The following is a 24,515-nucleotide window of genomic DNA, read 5'->3' on the forward strand; positions in this document are numbered from 1 at the left end:
TTGCACTTGGCATAACTCTGATTCCTGTCCTTACCTGAGTGTTCTTGCATTCTTTGTGGTTTCAGGTTATACCTTTTTTTTCCAACATTCAGGATTTCACATGGAACCTGATTACTTTTTTTGATAATTGTAATTTAAATATCATTACAAACGCTACCCTTAGTTTTCTTTTAAAAGGACATTCACAATGTTAAACTTGTCTGACATTCAAAATGAATTCAAAAGTACCACTTGGAGGACTGAGCACCACTTGGTATGAAAGAATGGTGATAATTGAACATGTGGTTAAGAGGTGAGGGGTAAGGAATAATAGTGAACTGCTGCTTTTCTGACTCAAGGGTAATATGTAGGATCACTTTATACCATAGACAGTTTGGACAAAGAGGCTCACACATAATGCTGAAGGAACTCACCAGGCCAAGAGTAAACAGTTGATGTTTCCAGCCGAGACCTTCGTTGGGAGTGGGCCCAATACGTCATCTGTACTCTTTTCCATAGCTGCTGCCTGGCCTGCTAGGTTCCTCCAGCATTTTGTATGTGTTGCTTTGGATTTCCAGAATTTGCAGATTTTCTTGTGTTTGTTGGACAACGTATACTATGTTGAAGGTTTCAAATCTCACTATACTTAATGAGCCATAATTAAATTGAATTTAAAGCATCATTTAACATAACATATTACTCACAAGCTGCTCCCCTCAGAAGAAAAATGTGGCTCTGCTTCCAGTTGATACTTACCACACTCTAATGGGTCCTAAGTAAACCTATTTTGCTCATCAGAGTACAGCACTAGTACAGGTCGACTTTCTATAATCTGGCACCACTGGGATCTGAGGATTAGTGAAAATGCCAAATTACAGAAGGATCACATTAAACAATAGCTAACTGCCTCATCATACCTTTAAAATATCATGTAAATCAGTACAAGTTAGATAATAATGAAACAGAAATATTAAATGAGTAGCAAGTGAAATTGTAATAAAGTAATATAGGCACAAATAAAATAAAGGGTGCAGGTAAATGTACAGAAATTAACTTGTACAGAACAGTTGAGCACTTCTGTTTCTAAAGTGAGACGTTTAATATTCCTTCAGGCAAAGTTACATGTTTGCAAGTGTGGGGTTGTCAACATCATCAACATCTTCATCTTGAAAAATGAGTGAAGCATCAGGAACTGGTGCTGAAACTGGCACAACAGTTTCTTCAAAAGCTGTTGATGTTGGTGGCAGTACATCTGGGTGAGCAGAAGCAGAAGTCAGAGAAAGGTCTTCTATACGCCACATTTCATGTGACCACCAGGCGGCCGGGGATTTGGCGCTGGGCTCTTCCCTCTTCACTTGCAGTTACTGAGGGAATCCTTGTTAGTTTCTTCTCCTCCACTGTCATATGCTTAAATTCAGTGGGTAGCCATGTCTGATCTGAGGTCGTAGGCAGAAGGGCTGGGCCGGCTGGCCGGAGGGCAGTGTGCGACTGCTGGCAGGCAGGTGAGAAGGTGGACCGACCCAGCGTGCGCGCCAGCTCCCCCGCCGCTGGCGGGTGAGACGGGTGGGTGCTGGGCAGCCGTGCATCACGCAAATGTTATTAGTAAATGCAGGAAAACAAGTAGGATTTGCCTGTCCGTGCTTACGAGAGCGCGCCAACATGTGATCAGATCTAGCGCAGCCAAAACAATGCGCAGCAGATTGGTATGGTGGCCCAAGAAATTTGAAATTACAGTTGCACGGAAGATTTGTAATCAGTGCTGGTTCCTTCCAGTGCTGGAAGGAACCGGATTACAGGTAGTCGGATTAGTGAAGGTTGACCTGTAGTTGTCTGTGTTCTTCTATCCCTTCAGAAGCTCACTCTGGCTTTCACATTCCCATCCTGCTATCTTGCTTTATCTAGCTTTTTTTCCCTTGTGTCTCCATCTATTATTCACCTGCCACTGTTCCTCAACTTCACCTCTGCTCACCTCCCTTACCTGTCACAATTTGTCTATCATCTTGCATGGCTCCTCAGTCCACATACATTTTGGATTCCTGTATTATCCTGACTATCTCCGCCTTTCCACCCAAAATGTTGATAACTCCTTTCTCCCCCCCACAGATGCTGCTCCATCCAGTGAGTTCCTCCAGCAGGTCATTTACTTCAAATATGATTAGTTGCACAAGGTCTGAACTTGCAGGTTCAGGGTGAGAGATCTGAAAGTCTGAGATTAAAGTTTCCAGCAAGCAAAAGCTGGAATGCTCGGATAAGGTTGTTCTATCTTTAGTACCTGAGACCAACATCAGTCATCCTATATTTTGCCAACTGGACTTAGCAAGCAAATTCTATTGCTGGACTTTTGAGTGAGAGTTCTTGAATTCATAGTGGTTTAGTACAGGGGAAAAAAAGTTTTGGCAGCACACTTACACTGCTAGGTAGAAATCTTGGAACTTGTTGTTCAACAGCTTGCTTGAAGTTTCCATTCCTCTGCATTTTTAAAATAACACATTTTCTTAACAGGAATAATATTTGAAAGTACATCTGCATTGCTTATCATGGGATGCAAGTTGCCCTTGATGATGTGAAGGAATTTGCAGAAACCCCAAACTTGGCAGTATTTTTTGAACTGCGAAGGGCATCGTGATTAGAAACTGGTGCAATGGGCATGTTATCGTCAGTGTTGCAAAATGATGCATTTTGGTGGGAAGATTGGTGATGTAAAGTATACTTTTATAACAAGGGTGTAGGCGCAGAAAGACTTGGGAGAATGGTCACACCTTATTAAAAGTTGAACAACTGGGCTTTGTTAACAGAGTACAAAGGTAGGGAATTCATATTAAACCTTAATTTAAGAAGGATACAATCCTGTCCTCAACTGGATTATTCACTTCTGGTTGCCACACTATGGGAAGATGTGAACATTATAGAAAAGGCCCAGAAATGACTTGCAGAATGGAAAGTAGGTTGCTGTCTTTGGAGGGGTCAAGGACAAGAGACCACAGGTGAAAGTGAAAGGAGATAAGAATAACTGGAAGAAATACACCATGTGTTTGAAATCTTGAATGCATTTTGTGCACACGTAGTATTGTCAAGTTCCATTAACCTTAGCAGGAATTGCTGGATAAAGAATTGCAGGGTCATAAAGAATGGGAATTAGTTGTTCTGGTGGAGAGCATGGGCTGCCTTTACTATAACCATTCTACAATTGGTTGCCTTGAATTGTATTATAATTGGTGACAGTGCAGCTGCAAGGGTGTTCCTCCAATGATCTATCCTTGTTTTTCATTTTCTGTTTGTATCTTAATGGTCGATAATTATTTTATTAGAAAGATAAAGATCTAAGTATTCATTCCAGTTATCTGCTCATAACTTCAATCTTCGATTCTCATTAAGGATGTATTGTTAAGTCACCCTCTTGATCTGTAGTCAGCATGGAGAATGGAGTGATGTGAGGTAATGGTCCACTGAGGAAGGTACTTCTGTTGATGGTAGAGAGGCTGTAGGGAGTTAGAAGGGAAATTATGCCACTGATTGACCATACAACTCCTTGCTAATTGTCTGCAGAAATGCTTCTTGCTTCACATCACTCCTTCACCATTACCCTTAATCAGACTTGGGTACAGATAGTCCCTGAGTTACGAACGTCCGACTTACGGACAACTCGTACTTATGAACCAAGGAAGGAGAACGCCGTCCGCCATTTTGTCAGATTGTGACGCTGTCCGCCATTTTAAGTCGTTGCCATTGACACTGTGTTGAGTGGTGGCTTACATTTTTCTTAGTAAGAATCACCCTGCCCCTGCCCCCCCCCCCGTTCTGGTTGGCTGGTGGCACAGTGAGATCAGCGAGTTCGTTTCAGTGACAGACCACTCCCGTGCCGGGTTGATGTCAAGCTCGCAGCTCAACCTCGTAAAAAAAAAACAAAAAAAAAACACTGCCACCTCCAGTTTAAATACTCACGTGGAATATTGTGGAGGATCAAATACCCAAACCCAGCACAGCCCCCACTTGTCCCATTTAACCTGTCTCAGTGTGGTGGTCCTTAGGACCCAGCGGACCTCGGGACCCGCCGCCCGCAGCGTTTCTGTTCCATTGACGGGAAGCGATCGCGATTGAAAATAAAGTGGAAATAATAGTGTTTGGAAAGAGGTAAGATGCCATCGGTCATTGGAAAAGCGTTAGGCTATAGTCGGTCAAGGATCGGAACAATTTTAAAGGATAACGGATAAAGTGAGAATAATGGAACATGAGAAATGCCCTGCCCCAATGAAAGCTACAATTATTACTAAGCAACGCAGTGGTTTAATTATTGGAATACATACGTCTCTTAAGTGTTTTATATGCATAGAAAGGTAAAATATATACTGTATACTAAGACAAATGTTTGACGAACTGACGCTAAATAATACCGAATGTACTTGTTCCGACTTCCGTACAAATCCGACTTAAAGACGGACTCAGGAACGGAACTCGTACGTAACCTGGGGACTGCCTGTCTATCAATCTGTGCCATATCAATTCATGCCTGAATTATGTCCAGATTTTGTAGCTTGTCGACATATGCAGCTTCATATAATTGGCAAACATCCTCACTTCTGATTTTGTGAAGGAGGGAACATTACTGAATCAAATGAAAATGGTAAGATCACAGATTACCAATGAGTTCCCCAGGAACTCATTGCATTGTCAGTTTTGTTTTAAGCACAGCATCCTGACTGCAATGATCACTATTTTTGGCATTAAAAATTGCCTTTAATGCCTTTTTTCCTCTCTTCTATAATAGAGTTCTCAGTCATGTCTTTACTGTAGTCTTGATGACTTTTAACCCTTCCTCCAAGTCAGGACACATCGAGTTCTCATTGTGCTTGGTTTCCACTTCAGCAGTGTTCACATTCAGCAGATATTCCGGCACAGATTTCACAAATAAATAATTTGTTCTTTCATTTGTAGTATTCTTTATATTCAGAAACATCCTGTAAATTCTTTTGCTTACAAGCATGTATGTTTCTCCATATGGTCTGTACAGGTTTCTGTCCTCCCAACCACCTTAAAGGTGCTCCAACTGCCTTGTAGGTTTTGCTTGTCTCCTATGTCAAAGTCGACTATTGAGTCAGCTGTAAATTTACACGCCATCATATGAGTGCAGGCTCTATATGTTCTTAGTACGTTGAAGCTTAGCCCCTGTTGGTCTTTGAATCTCTTTTGTTAGAATGTTAAACCTCTTTGGAGCATTTATCTGTCTTTTCCATGTCAGGTGGTTGGTGAGAAATAACCTGTCTGCTTTCATAGTTCCACCTGCAGTCTTGTGTATCTTGGCTTGGCTTTGATTGGAGCAAGTTGAGGCATATCTGCCATTCCTATTGTTCCATCAAGTTCGTATTTCAAGTTTCTGGGTTTCAGTATCTCTGAGCATCTATCCTGGACTCAGCATAACGATGCAGCTACAAAGTAGGCATGGCAACGGCTACATTTCATCAGAAGTTTGAGGAGATTTGGTATGTCACCAAAGACTCGAAAATTTCTACAGATGTAATGTGGAGAGCATTCTAACTGGTTGTGTCACTGTCTGGTATGGGGGTGGGGGGTGTCTGCTGGACAGGATTGAAATAAGCTGCAGAGTTGTAAACTTATTCAGCTCTATCATAGGCACTTGCCTCCCCAGCATCAAGGACATTTTCAAGGAGCGATGCCTCAAAAAGGCAGCATCCATCATTAAGGATCCCCACTACCCGGGTCATGTCTCTTTTCCCATTGCTACCATCAGGAAGGAGGTACAGAAGCCTGAAGGCACACACTTAATTCGGGAAAGCTTCTTGCCCTCTGCTATCCGATTTCTAAATGGATATTGAAACTATGAATACTACCTCACTGCCTTTTTAAAAAAAATTATATTTTTGCACTAATTTAATTTAACAGGCCCTGGTAGAGGACTTTATCAAATGTTGCAAGCTGAATCATCTGCAGCTCAACATTAGTGAGACAAAGGGGTTGCTGATGTACTTTGGGAATGCTGTTGTCAGTAGATTCCTCTATGCGATGGTGTGGTGGGGCAATAGCATCAACACGGGTGAAACCAGCATTCTTAATAAACTGATTAGAAAGGCTAGCTCTATTATAGGAGTCAAACTGGATGCACTGGAGACTGTGGTAGAACAAAGAACTCCATGGAAAATCCTGGCAATTCTGGACAATATTTCTTGCCCTTTGCTTGCCACCTTGGCTGAACAGAGGAGCACTTTTAGTAATAGACGAAGACAACTGCACTGCTGAAAAGAGCACTGGAGGTCATTTTTACTTTCAGCCATTAGGTCTATAATGAGTCAACCTATAGCTGGGGAAGTGATGACCCCGAACCCCCCCCCCCCCCCAACAGTTAGACTGCTTGAGGTAACTTAATTTTTATCTCTTACCTCTCTTTGTAATTTTCTTTGGGATTAATGAAGTATCTATCTAAAGATCGCATTGTACTGCTGCAAAGACGAATTTCATGACGTATGTCAGTGATATTAAATCTGATTCGGATTATTGCCTTCATCATTTGAGCCATTAGAGGTCATTGTAGAATCTGTCATGTGCATCCTGGAGTTCCTCTGAATTTAGATGGTGACGTTGTTTCAGCAAATTCCATTTTGTAAGGAGCATGTCCCAAGGAGGAGGGCCAGAGACTGTACTGCCCTCTGAGGTCCCTTCTGTGTTTCTTGATACTGCTTCAGTTTGTCTTTGTGCACAGTACATTGCATTTTGAATCAATTGTTTTTTTTTCTGTTCTCCCTCTTGCTCAGTGAATACTCTTTAGACTTTTTACTGTCATGTTGATTTCATAATTTGTCACAGTTTACCTTTTCCTTTTTTCACTTGTTCAGCTAACATATATCTGATAGTCCAGTAGAATATGTTCCATCTCATTTAATTGTGATAAGTCTGCAAGCATCCATCTAATTTTTTTCCTTCCACATTCTCTGGAGCTTACCTCATGGCTGTTTAATATCATCTAGCAGCCAAATTTCATTGATTTGATATTGATGTATTTCATTCATTTTTCTTCATTAATATCAGGTTGGAATACTAGGTTTGGGTAAGAACCCAAACCCTCATTCATCTGCTCATATACAGCAACTGGAGGTCTAGCTTTCCTGTAGAGGTTTCTCTGAATTTGCTATAGCACCAAATCTTAATCAAGTGGCAACCAAAATGTGTCCAGCTAACCATTTCTAGAGGATTGAGGGCCAGGTTATTGGCCTTTTCTCTGAGATCTGACTTTAATTGATATTTTCTTTGCGGTTCAAAAATGAATTGTCTGCTTGTATTTTATATAATTGTATATACAAGTAACTGTCTAGTATTCTTTCTAGCGGTCATAGTATTTATATGCAATTGTTCAATGTGTTCCCGAGTGACTTTTTTTGTATAATTCCAGAACTCTTAAGTACTGCGTTATTTGAATATGTGGTATCTCATTGTTTGACTGTTACTTATGAATTTGAATGGAATTTTCCTTATCTACATGTATAAAGTTAGTTGATGTAAGATTGTGCCATCTTAGCTTCTTGTCTTTCCCTTCACTTAGTAGGCCTCTTATCACTGTGTTTCTGTTTCTCTTTGTTCTATTAACACTTAATAAAACAATCATGAAGCAATAAGTTTTGTGCCTCTTTCCTGGCTTCTGAAAGAACCTTGGATTAAAACATCAGAATACAACATTTCTTAATCTTCCATTAGGTAGTGTATTGAAGGAAGAACTGGGTGCCTTTCTGATTAGGAAAGAAAGAAGGTGTTAGCTCTTTTTATATAACGTGTAGGCTGAAGCTTTCCCCTTCCCCTGGGATTCTAACAGTTCCTTAAATCTTTGCAAACCATCCTGCTGACTACGCCAAGCTACTGGATCTGGTGACATTGAATCTAGAGTTTCTTTGGAAGTCAAGAATGAGGCATAAATCTTGTAATTAAAGGGAATTTATTAAAGTTCAGAATACATTTTATTGTCTAGGTATATATGTCACTATATACTATCTTGAAATTCATGCTCTTGCGGGCATTCACAGTAAATACAGAGAAACAATAGAATCAGTGAAAAACTGCACACACAGATGGACAATGTGCAAAAGACAGCAGATTGTGCAAATAAATACATCAAAAATATTGAGAACTTGAGTTAGAGTTCTTAAAAATGAGTCCATAGGTAGTGGAATCAGTGTTGATGTGAGTGAAGTTATCCACTCTGGTTCAGGAGTCTGGTTGAAGTGTTATAACTGATGGTTGTGGTGTGGGATCTAAGACTGCTCTACCTCCTTCCTCATGGTAGCAGTGAGGAGAGAGTGGATGGGGGGAGTGGGCTTCTTGATGATGGATGCTGCTTTCCTGAGACACTGCTCCTTGTAGATGTGCTCAGTAGGGGGGACAGCTTTACCCATGATGAACTAGGCTATGTTAGATGTTTCACAACAATTTCGAAAAAATGGCAAGTTATTTGCCCTTCGGTAAGGGCGAGACAAAGTGAGGGAGGGAAGCAAATAAGTCGTGATTGTTTTATACTAAAAGCTAGCTCTCTAGAGAGTGAAATACATTCCAGTGATAACTTATAAAATAGCCAGAGTCACTGATGTGACGCGGATTGCCGAGAAAATTCTAGAAAAATAGAGAATCAACTGTACAGTTGCTGAAAATTCATTGAAGTTGCATACACATAGTTAATTATGTAAAATTATAAGCAAATACAGGAATGTCAAATAATAAGAAAAATAACAATTCTCCACCCTAATCCAACACCTTTCAACATTGTTAGAGAATTCTCTGTCCACTCTCGCATCTTCACTACTCTCTAATGTAGCACATGATTCTCAAATCTATACCATTCAGGGACCCAAAATTTCCTCCCAAGGAGGATGGCTTTTTGCTTACAGTTAAAATTTAGTATATTGCATTAATATATTTAGTATATTTCCTGCTCATTATGTGTTCTACTGAGGCAGAACATTCTGTACAGTCCACCAAAGTGACCCTGATCATCCATTCTCCTTTGCTTTAATTTTTTTAATGCCATTCCTACTCCCCCATTTAGCCTCCAAAGTCTCCGATAATGCCAAGTGCGAGCTTGAAGAACAGCATGTTATGTTCTAACTAGGCATATCATAACAAAGGATTTAATATTGAGTTTAACAATTTAACATAATCTCATTGCAGGAACTACTGGGGTTTATGTTATGGATCATTCTGGGGTTATGAAGTTATGGACAGCATAATCATGGATTAACTGAAATGAGAACCAATTTTCTGGAAATAAAACCAGTATTCAATTTAAATTCCAACTGATACTTTGTGGCTTGTAAAACCAATCATGGATGTGGGGCATTCTGTGTCCCATTGAAACTACATGGGGAGAGACAAGATGGTGTGCCTGTTATATCAAGCACCTATGCTGCATTTGCCACAAGTGTAACTTCCCTGTGGCCAAACATTTTAATTCTGATTCACATTCCCGTTCGGACATGTCAGTCCATAGTCTCGTCTTGTGCCAAGATGAGCCCATCCTCAGGGTGGAGGAGCAGCACTTTATATTCCTTCTGGGTAGCCTCCAACCTGATGTCATGAATATGAATTTCTCTTTTCTATTTTAAACAAAATTCTCTTTCTACCCCTCCCCCCCCCCCCCCCCCCAATTTCCCACTGTGGCCTTTACTTTTTCTCATCTGCCTATCTCTTTCCCATGGGTCCTCTTGTCTTTTCTGTTCTCCCCCCTCTTCTCCAGCCCTTGACCTTATAGCTGGCCTTCTCCTCCCACCCTAACTTTTTATTCTGGCATCTTCCCCCTTCTCAGTCCTGAAGAAGGGTCCGGCCTGAAGCATTCATTTCCATAGATGCTGCCTGACCTGCTGTGTTCCTCCAGTGTTTTGTGTGTACTGCTCTGGATTTCCAGCATTTGCAACTTTCTTGTGTTTAGATGAATTTTAATGCTATGACCTCATTGTTAAATATATATCCCTGTCGCTTAATGCAGAGTTCAGTACAGATCTGTTTTGTCACTTAACCTTCTGGTTAGTTGGATACTCATGGAGCCATCCTTCAATGCTGTAATAAAAAGGGCTGTCTGCAGTTTGTACTCGCGGACTTTTGGAACAGATGCCAGTATTTGAATATTAAAAGGAGTTCTAAAGATTCAGCTAAAAAAAAATCAACTTTTTTGTCACATGTGCAATGAAACATTGCAACATGAAGTGAAATATGTTTTTTCAAATCAATACAGCAAGTGGGGTAGCCTGCAAGTGTCATTATGCTTCTACACCAACATAGCATGCCCACACCTTTCTAACCCTAACTATGTCTTTGGAATATGGGAGGAATCAGGAGCACTTGAAGGAAACCCACTTGGTCACAGGGAGAATGTACAAACTCCTTACAGCTAGTTGGAATGTGTTGCCATTGTATATCTGTAGTTCTGTAACTTTACCTGACTATGTTCTGAATGTTAAAGTTAAATAAGTGATTATTGTAACAAAAATTATTCTAAAATTTGTTCTGTGTTCTTTTCTGATTAAGCAACGGGCATTTGCACATGAATTTGCAAACAAAGGGGTCACTGCACTCATGTCAAACCAGATTGAATCACTTAATTAGAATTATATAAAACATGCAATACAAAAAGGGAAACAAATGGTTAATGAAGGAGCAGTACAGAAAAACAAACTAATACTTATCATCCAATGAATGATCGGTGGAAAGCTGAAGAAAACTACAGATCCAAAACCTTTCATGCAATCCTTGCCGTCATCTTTCCCTAGCCTAAGAAAAATTCTCCCCTTGCACAAAGCAAGTGCCCCTTTTTATAACCTGCAAAATCCCTTAAACTCCAAAATAATTCTTACTCAATTACTTTCCCATGATAAGGTACCATTTGGTATCTGCACAATGACCTCACCTTCTCTGAACAAATGTATTCATCGTTATCTACTCTCAAGGCTGTAGACTTGTACTCTTAACTTTATGAAAACAATCCTACCCCAGTCTAACACTATTTTGTCTTACAAATTTCTGTTTTAACATACCAAGGGGGAATCACATTTAACTCTTTGCTAACAATTATAGCAATTGAAACTAGTTAATTATTCATTGTCTTTGTGTTGAAGTATAAAACAGCATGTCAGGAGAGTTAGATTCTCCTGGACTCTCGTGGAGGTTTGCTATATGAATGAGGACTTTTGTATATTTCTCAGTTACAGATTCCATGCGGTTCAGTTTTAGTCACAACAGGCTATCATTTTCTATTGTGAGAGATTCAGTTAGCATTTTGGACATCTATCGCAGTAGACTTTACTGAGGAGTCTTTATTGAGTGAAAGGCACATGTGTACTGGACACTTGGCGTAGAGCTCACAACCTAGTTCTTGGCTCCCAATTTGAATGGCAAATGAATGTAGCCGTTCATACTACATAAAGTGGCATGCAAAAGTTTGGGCACCCCTGGTCAAAATTTATGTTACTGTGAATAGCTAAGCGAGTAAGAGATAACCTGATTTCCAAAAGGCATAAAGTTAAAAGAGGACACATTTCTTTAATATTTTAAGCAAGATTATTTTTTTTATTTGCAATTTTTACAGTTTCAAAATAACAAAATAGGAAAAGGGCCAGAATCCAAAGTTTGGGCACCCTGCATGGTCAGTACTTAGTAACACCCCCTTTGGCAAGTATCACAGCTTGTAGACGCTTTCTGTAGCCAGCTAAGATTTTTGACCATTCTTCCTTGCAAGAGACTTTTGGTTCTGTGAGATTCTTGGGCTGTCTTGCATGCACTGCTCTTTTGAGGTCTACCCACAGATTTTCAATGATGTTTAGGTCAGGGGACTGTGAGGGCCAAGGCAAAACCTTCAGCTTGTGGATCCATTGTGGATTTTAAGGTGTGTTTAGGATCATTTTCCTGTTATAGAAGCCACCTCTTTTTATCTTCAGCTTTTTTATAGACGGTGTGATGTTTGCTTCCAGAATTTGCTGGTATTTAATTGAATTCATTCTTCCCTCTACCAGTGAAATATTCCTCGTGCCACTGGCTGCAACACAAGCCCAAAGCATGATCAATCCACCCCTATGCTTAACAGTTGGAGAGGTGTTCTTTTCATGAAATTCTGCACCCTTTTTTCTCCAAACATACCTTTGCTCATTGCGGCCAAAAAGTTCTATTTTAACCTCATGAGTTCACAGGACTTGTTTTCAAAATGCTTTAGGCTTGTTTAGATGTTCCTTTGCAAACATCTGGCACTGAATTTTGTGGTGAGAACGCAGGAAAGGTTTTCTTCTGATAATTCTTCCATGAAGGTCATATTTGTGCAGGTGTCACTGCAGAGTAGAACAGTGCACCACCACTCCAGAGTCTGCTAAATCTCCCTGAAGGTCTTTTGCAGTCAATTATGTGTTTTGATTTGACTTTTTAGCAATCCTACGAACAGTTCTCTCGGAAAGCTTTCTTGGTCTTTGAGACCTCAACTTGACTTCCACCGTTCCTGTTAACTGCCATTTCTTAATTACATTACGAACTGAGGAAATGGCTACCTGAAAACACTTTACTATCTTCTTATCTCCTTCTCCTGCTTTGTGGGCATCATTTATTTAAATTTTCAGTGTGTTGGGCAGCTGCTTGGGGGGACCCATGGCTGCTGATTGTTGGGTAAGGTTTGAGGAGTCAGGGCATTTATAAAGCTTTGAAATTTGCATCACCTGGCCTTTCCTAACGATGATTGTGAACAAGCCATAGCCCTAACAAGCTAATGAAGGTCTGAGACCTTGGTAAAAGTTACCTGAGAGCTCAAATCTCTTGGGGTGCATTTCCATGTTGCTCCTTTCCTTTTTTCACTCTAAAATTGTACAAAACAAAAATAATACACTAATCTTGCTTAAAATGTTGAAAAGAATGTTTCATGTTTAACATTATGACTCATGGAGATCAGTTCATCTTCTACTCACTTAACTATTCACTGTAACAGAAATTTTGACCGGGTGCCCAAACTTTTGCATACTACTGTATGCTTCAGTCTGCTGCTTCTACTATCTATAAGACTGCACTTTCTCATGGGCAGACAATCCTCCTTTACTTCACTGAATTGTGAACTTGACTGTCAGTGCTCACAATCTCAGATGTTATCCTGTTGATCCAACTTTGCACTGTGTTCAGCATTTCTCTTCAGTCTGTCTACTTCCCCAAACTGACCATTCGACCTCAGTATCTGAGCTTCCCAAATCATGGATGTCAGCCAGTTGCAATTATAATGTTGTGTTGCTATCCACATTCTTATTCAGAGCATTTAGATAATGAATAAATAACGGAGTCCTCAACACTGATCCCTGGAGCAACCCACTGGTCATTCGTCTCCATTCAGAGGATCAGCCTTCAATCATCACTCCAATTCCTAACATTGAGCCAATTCTGAATCGACATCGCTAGCTCCCTCAAATCTCATGCTTCCTAAGTTCCTGATAAGACTGCCATGTGAACTTTGTCAAGGGCCTGAATAAGGTCATAAGAGACAACATCTACTACCCTACCTTCATCAATCCCTTTAGTCAACTTTTCAAAAGACTATCCAATCAATATTAGATCTTGTCTCTCAAAATACCTTGTACCTAAAGTCAGGCTTCCCAACCTGTAGATTGTTGATGCCTGTCCCTGTTGTGCAATTCGGATAGGTAGGGCTCATCAGCCATGGTTGGCAGCTCATTTAGGAGAAAGAAAAATCGTTTCAAATCTCCACTGCCTCATGGTTATACCCATTCACGAGAAAGGTCCAAAAGTAAAACCCGAGGAAAAATCTAGAGCTGGAATTCCCCCAAAGGCAGCCTTATGTTGAGTTCAATGCTGACAGGCAACTACCGTATCATGTCTGGTGCCTAATTGTATCAGTCTCTGCTGTCCCTTTGGATTCATCAACTGCTGCATGGGAAACAGCTTGTGGTCCATATCATACTGCCCAGGCTTGCATATCAGAGATGGTTGGGATGCAAAATCCATGGTCAACTGTCAAAGAGGGCCTTAATGCAACGCCAGGCCAGGCCAGGTTAACCAAAAGGGCAACTACTAGTACAGAGTATAGAAAGTACAAAATAAATTTATTATCAAACTGCATATGTCTCTGTATACAACCCTCAAATTTGTTTTCTTGCAGACAAAATAAAAAAAATACTAATACATAAGCAATAAATAGAACATGAGATGAAGAATTCTTGAAATTGAGACCACAGATTGCGGGAACAATTCAGTGATAGGTTGAGTGAAGTTAAACAAAGTTATAATGTTGTTGGTCGGAACGAGAACTGATTTTGCTCATTCTCCAAAATGATCATTTCCATGACACTGAGGATATGAACACTACCCCAGCTGTTTCCATGTATGCTAATATGATGAACTGATAAATGGGGCTTTGGGCCTAATCTGGGTTCAGATCTGATGACTCAGTTTTGGTTCGGAATGCTGTTATTTGCTTCAATTGCATGATTTGTATTTTTTTCTTTCTCTTGTCCATCAAGTGTTGGTCTTATTTTTATTCCTTTTTTCTTTAATTTTGGGCTCTTTTGGGTTTCTTGCTTTTTGGCTGTGTACAATGTCCTGTGTATATTACTAAAAAGGGCTTCTTTGGTTTGTTACGAGTAGGAATGCTTCTTTGTCTGTTAAAAGTTTCTCTCGCCGTTGTTTCGCTTTAGAATGGCTGATATGATAATTGTATTCATTTGTTAATCAATGGGGAATGTTATTGTGTTTTGTGAGGCTGGGAACTTGGGGGAGGGGTTGCGCGGGCTTGGGGTGTGAGGAGAGTCGGGAGGAGAGACGGACGAGGAAGGTGGACGGGCGCTGGACGGCTCGTAGGACCACCGGGGTGGTCCCAGGTGTGACGACATGGCTGTCGGATAATTTGTTGATTGAGCTCCGACAATGTGCACTACACTGACTGAACTTTGATAAGTTGGCGCCTTTTGATTTTTTCTTTCCTTGTGTATATATGTGTGTGTGTGTATATATATATATATATATAGATAATATTGCCTAATACTACTTTAGTTAATGTTAGTAAATTCTATAAAGTGTATTTCATAACGGTATTTGGTGTGAAGTTGATACGGTGAGCGGCGCGAGGCATAAACTCGATTCTCACAGCACCTGTGTGTACGGGAGGTGGGTTGGTGTGTGGCTGGATCTCCTTTTCCCCTAGACATATACCAGCCTTTTGGGTAAGTGTTACAGCTGTGAGCAAGCAAATCTCAAGATTGTATAATTCATACATTCTTTGATAATAAATGTACTTGAAATTGATAAGACAAAGGGCAAGCAAAAGTGAAGGATCTACCATTCAAGCAGATAGATTGAATATCAAGTGTATAAAGTGGCCTTAAAACGAGGTTCAAATTGTAAGAAGTATATTTTGTTTATATATCAAGAACACAAATGGTGCATACTTGGTGAGTTGAAGTCCAGTGTGGATTTACTGTACAGGTCTTATGCTGGTTTGACTGTACAAAATGTGTCAGCACACACTTATGCAAGTTGAAATCTATTGCCATTCCACAGCCCATCTCCCTAACTGATCAAGATCCCTTTGCAGTTCATTGTAACCTGCTTCACTAACAACAAGACAATCTAACTTAGTATTAAAATGTTGCCAGTGTTTCAGTGGTATTGCTTAGGATGTTTTAGTTTAAAATGTAGGGCTTTTCAAGAAAATTCTATAGCAAGGATACGCATACAGTGGTGCTAGAAAGATTTAGAATTTTCTCTATTTTTACATAAATATGACCTAAAATATGATCAGATCTTAACGCAAATCCTGAAACTAGATAGAAAACCCAATTAAATAAAATAACACAAACATTATACTTGTTTGCATTGCCCCCTCCCTCCACTACTTTCAACTCTCTTACTATCTTTCCTTTCAGTTAGTCCTGACGAAGGGTCTCGGCCTGAAACGTTGACAGTGCTTCTCCCTATAGATGCTGCCTTGCCTGCTGTGTTCCACCAGCATTTTGTGTGTGTGGATACTTGTCCGTTTATTTATTTATTTATTTATTTATTGAGGAATACGATCGAATATTACATGCATTTGTTGGAAAATAGTATATGAACCCCTCGGATTATCAGTTCATTTAAAAAGGGAATTTAGAGGCAGGTGTTTCAATCAATGGGATGACAATCAGGTGTGAGTCTGGGAGGCCCTGCCCTATTTAAAGAACAAACCTGGGTCCTCACCATCAAAGTCTGATCTTCACCCCACGTGGTTTTTTGGAAGTGTGCCATGCCTTGATCAAAGGAAATTTCCTTAGAAATGAAATTGTTGATGCTCACCAGGCTGGAAGACGGTGTACAAATGGAGGAAATTCAGCACATTTGTTAATCTCCTCAGGAGAGGTCAACCAACAAAAATCACGCCAAAAGTAAGGTGTGTGATATTCCGGGAGATCACAAACACCCCAGAGTAACATCAAAGGAGCTACAGACCTTTCCTGAATTGAGTAATGTCAGTGTTGATAAGTCTACCATCAGGCAAACGCTGAACAACAATGGTGTGCATGGCAGCATAGCAAGGAGAAAGCCACTACTCTCCAAGAAGAACATCACTGCCCGTCTAAGGTTTGCTAAGGACCATGTGGATAAGCCAAGAGGTCTATTGGAAGAATGTTCTGTGGATGGATGAATGCAAAATATTACTTTTTGGCTTAAATGAGAAGTGTTGTGCTTGGCAAAAAGCAAACACTGCATTCCAACAGAAGAACCTCATCCCAACTGTGAAACATAGTGGTGGCAGTGTCATGGTTTGGGCCTGCTTTGCTGCCTCGAGACCAGGATGGTTTGCCATCATTAATGGAACTATGAATTCTGAATTGTGCCAGCAAATTCTACAGGAAAATGTCAGGGTATCTGTTTGTGAACTGAAGCTCGAAAAAGTGGATCATGCAACATGACAACAACACTAAAGACACAAGTCAGTCTATCAAAAGAATGGTTAAAGCAGAAGAAATCTCACATATTGGAATGGATGAGTCAAAGTCCTGACCTTAATCCTTTTGAAATGTTGAACAAAGACCTGAAGCAAGCAGTTCATGCAAGGAAGCCCACTAACATCCCAGAGTTGAAGCAATTTTGTAAGGAGGAATGGCCTAAAATCCTTCAAGCCAATGCGCAGGACTGATCAACAGTTACCGGAAACGTTTGTTTGAAGTTATTGCTGTACAAGGGGGTCATACCAGTTACTGAAGGCAAAGGTTCACATACTTTTTTTCCAAATTATCCTTGTAATATTGCATCACTTTTCTCAATAAATAAATGAAAAAAAATAAGATGTTTTTGGTGTTATTTAATTGGGTTCTCTTTATCTATTTTTAGGACTTGTGAGAAGATCTGAACACATTTTAGGTCATATTTATGCAGAAGTAGAGAAAATTTTAAGAGAGTTCACAAATTTTCTAGCGCCGCTGTATCTTCAGACATATTTGTGAGACTACTTTGTGAAAGCTGTCTATGGCTAGAATGTCACAGCAAAAGTAGACTTTATTCTTTGAAAACAAAACAAATTTTACTTTAGTTTGTGAGCCAGTAGGGTTGGTCGGTACCATCTGAGGGGAATAATGCTCATAGTGATTGTTGGCAAGGTATACATCTCTAGAGTTAGAAAATATGTGATAGTTTTGCACCAGTGGTAGCTTTATTACTTCAAATAAGTAATCACTTTTTGTATATATTCCATATTAACATCAGTACAGCAGAAAATGTTACCCCACCCCACAAAAGGTAAAAAAAACAACCTCATTTGGAGACATTTCTGGAGCTTTATTAATGACATGATATTTTCCATATTGTTGTATCAAATCAAAACAATCTTAAGCTTTAGTCATGGCATATAGAATTGCAGTATAATAATTCAAATGTGGGGTTCCACACAGCCATAACCTAGGCCCCATTTGGTTGTAAAATGAATATATTTAATCAAAGACTGCTTTCCATACTTTGCTTTCCTTATTTTCACAACCTACTAATAATCATAATGATTTTAAGTCTTCCACGTATTCCACATCTTCATCTGAACTTTCCACACTCTTTGAAGTGGATGCCTGGTTCTCACAGTCTGCCAGTCCACACCTGAGGCCATTTGCAACACATTTACAAATGTTATTGGAAGTGAACATTTTTTGGACAGTTATAGGCCAGTAGATCCAGGACGGCATTGGGTGCTGGCTGGCCTTCCATCCAGAGCACCACCAACTGTTCAGTTTCCTCTTCTCTCTCCATCTTCTATCCTCTATCAACAGGGCTTGGCACTTGTGGGTCCTTCTCCAAACCTCTTCTCCATATACCAGCCTGGTAGTTGGCTCACTGTACATGTTTTGTTAAGCAATCCTTGCATGGTGGGAGTTGATGACTTTCGATTTCACCTTTTTTGACACAGAAAAGGTGATCCCTGAGCTCATTGACCTTGGTGTCGATGCTTTTGGGCATACAGGAGGCATGTAAATGCCTCCAGTTTGTTCATCAGTTCTGGGGAGAGGTCCCATTCCTGACCCAACTCTTAAGAATGTGTCCGGAATTTCCCTGTTGCTGGTCAGAAGTTTAGGGCACTTGTCTTCCCTTAGCCTGCAGAAGCGCTTACAGTGTCACATCCTGTATATGAGTGCAACCGGACGAGAGCCCTACAAACCTCTGTACCAACAGTGGCAGCAACCTTCCTGATTTCTGCAAGCCTCGTACGGGTTCTAGTGCCATACTTCTGGAACAATGGGGCCTCAATCTTGTCACAAAATGCTAAAGACATGATAAACACACCTGTGTCTTCTGAGCAGATCACTACAGATTGGTATCCCTCTCTTGTGGCATGGGCAGCATGGAGAAGTAGGCGACCATCTGCTTGTTGTCACTGAAGAGCTGACATCTCACTGTCTTGAGATGTGATTCTATAACATTTGTCATTCACAGTTGCATACAGAATCTTCTCCTGTAACTGCTTTGTACTCTGCCTTCCTCCATTCATGGACTATGAAGCTAATGAGTCTATTTTTGTTACTGACTTTGGTCAGGAAGCTCCTCCACTGCCTCACCATCTGTGTACCTGTGATACCTTGCAACTCATGACCAGTCTCTCCACCCTGTAGAGATCTTTCACTATTCTTGATAGATTTCTCCTTGTATGTGTCAAACACAACATCTTTTCTGCTACTCTGACTGCCTTCCCTCAGAGCCATACCCAGAATTGTTGTGGCAACATCTCTGAAAGTAACTTGATCACCTTTCACTCTTTGGACCAAGTTCATTCCATCAACCACTGTAGCAGAGTTTCCTGGTAGTTGCTCTTCTACTGCTACATTTTTCTGCAAGGTTGTGGCTAAAGTAGCTTTATTTGTCTTTCTCAGCAATCTTTCTGGTGTGGACAGGGCCTAATACGTGATGAAGTTTGATCTATGATCTTGTCAAAATTGGTTGCTTTGGCCCTCCAAGCTTTGAGTTCCCTCTGTAGAGTTTGATTTTCCAAGACAACGTCTCTTAATGATACACATTCAGGAACCATTAACAATTTTCCTTTGTCATCTGGAAATATATCTACTGAATTGCCCAGCTCAGATTTCAGTTTCCAATGAATGTGCTTCCTTGGAGAATCTTGCAGGAGTGTAACTCCAGCAGATAGCATGAAATATTCAAGTTTTGTGACCAAAGTTTTGTGTACAATCATTTTGTCGGATATGATATCAGTTCTGATGAACTTGAAAAGGTCTTTGTAGGCTCCCTTTCAGTCCTTTTATACAGTTCATCACCATTTGTTTCATCATCATTCTCTGTGTACTCAGGTTCCTTTTTCTTGATTTTGGTATAATCCTCGTCGCATGAAACATGATAGTGGGCCTCTGCAGCAACTATATCTCAGCTTGTTGCTGATAGAATCTTTTCATTTTCCTTTTGGGTTGCACATTCCCATAGTGTTTGGTCAGATCTGAGTTGTACAGCTTGTGTAAGCTTTTCACATGACTTGGAGCCCTTCAGAAATTTCACCTTATTACAAAAAATGCAGTTTTGATCATACACCCTTGCTTCTGATGAAGACCTCCTACTTGGCCTTTTTGATGTACAGGTATTCTCACCAGCTTCATCAGTAATGCTTTCCTTGGCTTTCCTTTTCAGAGTCTCCAGGTCTCTCTTCGTGGTGAAGAGTCTTTGGCAGTTTTGGTGATAGATTCTTGGGGCTTTTTCTCCAAATTAGCAACATCTAAAATAAGGGCATAGTTTTTCACTTTGGCTGCTTCAAGTAATGTTTTCCAGGATTCATAGTCTTGAGGACTAACTAAATGGTCATCATCTTCTTTTGATGTTTTCCAGTGCATGATACACTGCTTCTTAATAGATTCTTTGTGCTTATGGCTCTCCATTCTGAAGAAAAGTGATTCAGCTCCTCCAGATCAAATCTACTCTACTCTCTCTCCCCTCTGTTGTTCAGGACTATCCCACCACCACAGTATCTGAAACAGAAAAAATCACATTAACATTGCTGGTGAAAAAAATACCTGCTGCAAAATAGAAATGTATGTATAAATGGTGATAGACAAGATATAAACAGAACATGAAAACAATACATCTTGTGTAATGTATAGTCACTGTGTTGTCACTGCTAGTAATAGATAGCATTTATAGAGATGCTAATTTTAACAACTTTTCTGAAAAGCATATAGCCTGAGCTATATTCCCACCAATTTTCAAAGACAAAGTGTCAATAATAAGAGAGAACCATCAGTTTGAAGTCGACCTCTTTATTCTATGCTATGTTTAGTTTTGAAAAGTGAGTTTTGGCATGGGGTTATAAATCGAGTGATAACACATAGAAAGCTACCACCGCTGCAATGCTATCACATATTTTCTAGCACTAGGGGTATATACCTTGCCAAAAATCACTAAGAATTATTTCCCCCCAGATGGTACCGGTGACCCAAATTTGGGGTCCTGGCTCACAGACTAATTTTAGTTTACTGAAGTTTTGTGTTTAAAGTATCTTTGAGATATAATTTAAATAATACTTTCATAATTAAAGTCTGGTAAAGTCTATACAATTAAGCCTTCTATGAACTAGTGACAAATGTAAGAAGCTTGTGCATTTGTATCCTGTTCCCAGTTTAGTGACCCTCAACTTCCAAGGCTATCTGCTCCTCAACCTCCTTGCTGACTGTCAACACTGGCGCACCTCAGGGGTGTGAGCTTATCCCACTGCTCTACTCTCTGTATACACATGACTGTGTGGCTAGGCATAGTTCAAATACCATCTATAAATTTGCTGACGATACAACCACTGTTGGTAGAATCTCAGGTGGTGACGAGAGGGTGCACAGGAGTGAGATGTGCCAACTAGTGGAATGGTGCCGTAGCAATAACCTGACACTCAACGTCAGTAAGACGAAAGAGCTGATTGTGGACTTCAGGAAGGATCAGATGAAGGAACACAATCCTCATAGAGGGATCAGAAGTGGAGAGAGTGAACAGCTTCCAGTTCCTGGACGTCAAGATCTCTGAGGATCTAACCTGGTCTTAACATATTGATGTAGTCATAAAGAAGGCAAGACAGCGGCTATACTTTATTAGGAGTTTGAAGAGATTTGTCATGTTAACAAATACACTCAAAAACTCCTATAGTTGTACCGTGGAGAGCATTCTGACAGGGTGCATCACTGTCTGGTATGGAGGGGCTACTGCACAGGACCGAAAGAAGCTGCAGAAGGTTGTAAATTTAGTCAGCTCCATCTTGGGCACTAGCCTACAAAGTACCCAGGACATCTTTAGGGAGCAGTGTCTCAGAAAGGCAGCATCCAGTGTTAAGGTCCTCCAGCACCCAGGGCATGTCCTTTTCTCACTGTTACTATCAGGTAGGAGGTACAGAAGCCTGAAGGCACACACTCATCGATTCAGGAACAGCTTCTTCCCCTCTGCCATCCAATTCCTAAATGGACATTGAAGCTTTGGACACTACCTCACTTTTTTTAATATACAGTATTTCTGATTTTTGCACATTAAAAAAAAATCTATTCAATATACGTAATTGATTTACTTGTTTATTATTATATTATTTTATTTATTATTTTTTTCTTGCTCTCTGCTAGATTATGTATTGCATTGAACTGCTGCTGCTAAGTTAGCAAATTTTACATCACATGCCGGTGATAATAAACCTGATTCTGATTCTGTCTGTGTAATATCCCTTTAAGGCTTGGTTATTAAAGCCTTTATCCATACTACAATATTGTTACTTCCTCACTTTCTTTCTTAATCTTAAGAGGCATCTATCTTCTACCTGTCAAATAATTAAGGTGTTCCTGTATTTTAATTTGCACCGTCCTAAGAGAGTAGAGTGATGGATGGTTATGGCAAAAGTAGAACTCAAAATAGATTTTATTGGTAACCCTGCAGCCAGTGGATTATAAAATATTATCTGGTATGATAATAGACAATAGACAGTAGGTGCAGGAGTAGGCCATTCGGCCCTTCTAGCAGCACCGCCATTCACTGTGATCATGGCTGATCATACACAATCAGTACCCCGTTCCTGCCCTCTCCCTATATCCCTTGCCCTGCTATCTATAAGAGCTCTATCTAACTCTCTCTTGAATGCATCCAGAGACTTGGCCTCCACTGCCTTCTGGGGCAGAGCATTCCACATATCCACCACTCTCTGGGTGAAAAAGTTTTTCTACATCTCTGTTCTAAATGGCCTACCCCTTATTCTTAAACTGTGGCCTCTAGTTCTGGACTCACCCATCAGCGGGAACATGCTTCCTGCCTCCAGCGTGTCCAATCCCTTAATAATCTTACATGTTTCAATCAGATCCCCTCTCATCCTTCTAAATTCCAGTGTATACAAGCCCAGTCGCTCCAATCTTTCAACATATGACAGTCCCGCCATTCCGGGAATTAACCTTGTGAACCTATGCTGCACTCCCTCAATAGCAAGAATGTCCTTCCTCAAATTTGGAGGCCAAATCTGCACACAATACTCCAGGTGGGGTCTCACCAGGGCCCTGTACAGCTGCAGAAGGACCTCTTTACTCCTATACTCAATTCCTCTTATTATAAAAGCCAGCATGCCATTAGCTTTCTTCACTGCCTGCTGTACCTGCTTGCTTGCTTTCATTGACTGATGTACAAGAACACCTAGATCTCGTTGTACTTCCCCTTTTCCTAACTTGACTTCATTTAGATAGTAATCTGCCTTCCTGTTCTTGCCACAAAAGTGGATAACCTCACATTTATCCACATTAAACTGCATCTGCCATACATTTGCCCACTCACCCAACCTGTCCAAGTCACCCTGCATTCTCATAACATCCTTCTGACATTTCACACTGCCACCCAGCTTTGTGTCATTGGCAAATTTGCTAATGTTACTTTTAATCCCTTCATTTAAATCATTAATGTATATTGTAAACAGCTGCGGTCCCAGCACTGAACCTTGCGGTACCCCACTGGTCACAGCCTGCCATTCCGAAAGGGACCCGTTAATTGCTACTCTTTTTTTCCTGCCAGCCAGCCAATTTTCAATCCATGTCAGTACTTTGCCCCCAATACCATGTGCCCTAATTTTGCCCACTAATCTCCTATGTGGGATTTTATCAAAAGCTTTCTGGAAGTCCAGGTACACTACATCCACTGGCTCTCCTATTTTTTTTTTCATAGTTACAAACAATTTCACAGATAATTGTTTTATGGAAATCTTTCATCCTTACTATTTCTCCCAGAGGTCTACAGCAATGTAGTTCACGTAATTGAGTACTGAAATGCCTTGAGCCATGTTCTGTAATTTTGTCACGTGGGTTTGGGTGGCGGTAGAAATAAATGAATATTTTCACCTTTTCACCTGCATGACAGCATAGGGAGGATGTAAGTAGGGAGCGCATGTTTTTTGATGACCGCTTGTCTTTGAGTTTGATCCAGTTATGATCATTTCACTGGTTTTTTGTCTTACATGAATTATGGAAGAATCAAATTATTTTGTTTGTAATAAAGGATTAAATGTACTTTTTTGACTTGGAATTCAGTTAGCTGGAAGTGTATCATACAGTGCTATACTCCCTCACTTAGCCTGTCATTGACTTTTAGTTTGTTTTCAAGTAGTTGCTACAAGCCAGTTGTGTTCAAAGACAATAAACTAGAGGTAATGACTGCTATAATAATCTGGCTTCTTCTGTCCCTAAACTTGGTCTGATTTGACACTTTGCTGCATGTCCCTAACTTGCCAAATGCCCTTCACAAATCACTTGTGTTCAACATTTTGGGGCCTGTGATCCTTTAATCAGCACCAGAAACTATGTAAGTAGTATTCTTAGTTTGAGGAAAGCTGGAGGCAAGATGAGAGAGAGAGAGAGAGAGTTTGTGATAAGATGGGATGGCATTCAGTGTGGCTTAATGGTGATTGTTATCTGCTCATTGAAAAGTCATTAAACAGGCCTGGTAGTTTAATAATGTACTAGGACTTGCTAAGCTTGACACAACATTGTGCTTTTCTTCAGCTGCCTTTGTCTTCATGTCTTTTTTTGGACCCCAGACTACAGAGTCTTTCTCTTGCCACA

The 24,515-nt window shown here is 40.3% G+C and overlaps 1 protein-coding gene across 1 annotated transcript in view; it reads left to right on the top strand.

Moving 5' to 3' along the window:
- Positions 1 to 24,515, top strand: part of LOC140729649 (very-long-chain 3-oxoacyl-CoA reductase-A-like) — a 168,377-nt gene that overhangs the window by 1,181 nt on the left and 142,681 nt on the right. The window lies entirely within an intron of this gene.

The sequence above is a fragment of the Hemitrygon akajei genome, chromosome 6 (assembly GCF_048418815.1).
Source record: "Hemitrygon akajei chromosome 6, sHemAka1.3, whole genome shotgun sequence".
Taxonomy (NCBI): Eukaryota; Metazoa; Chordata; class Chondrichthyes; order Myliobatiformes; family Dasyatidae; genus Hemitrygon; species Hemitrygon akajei.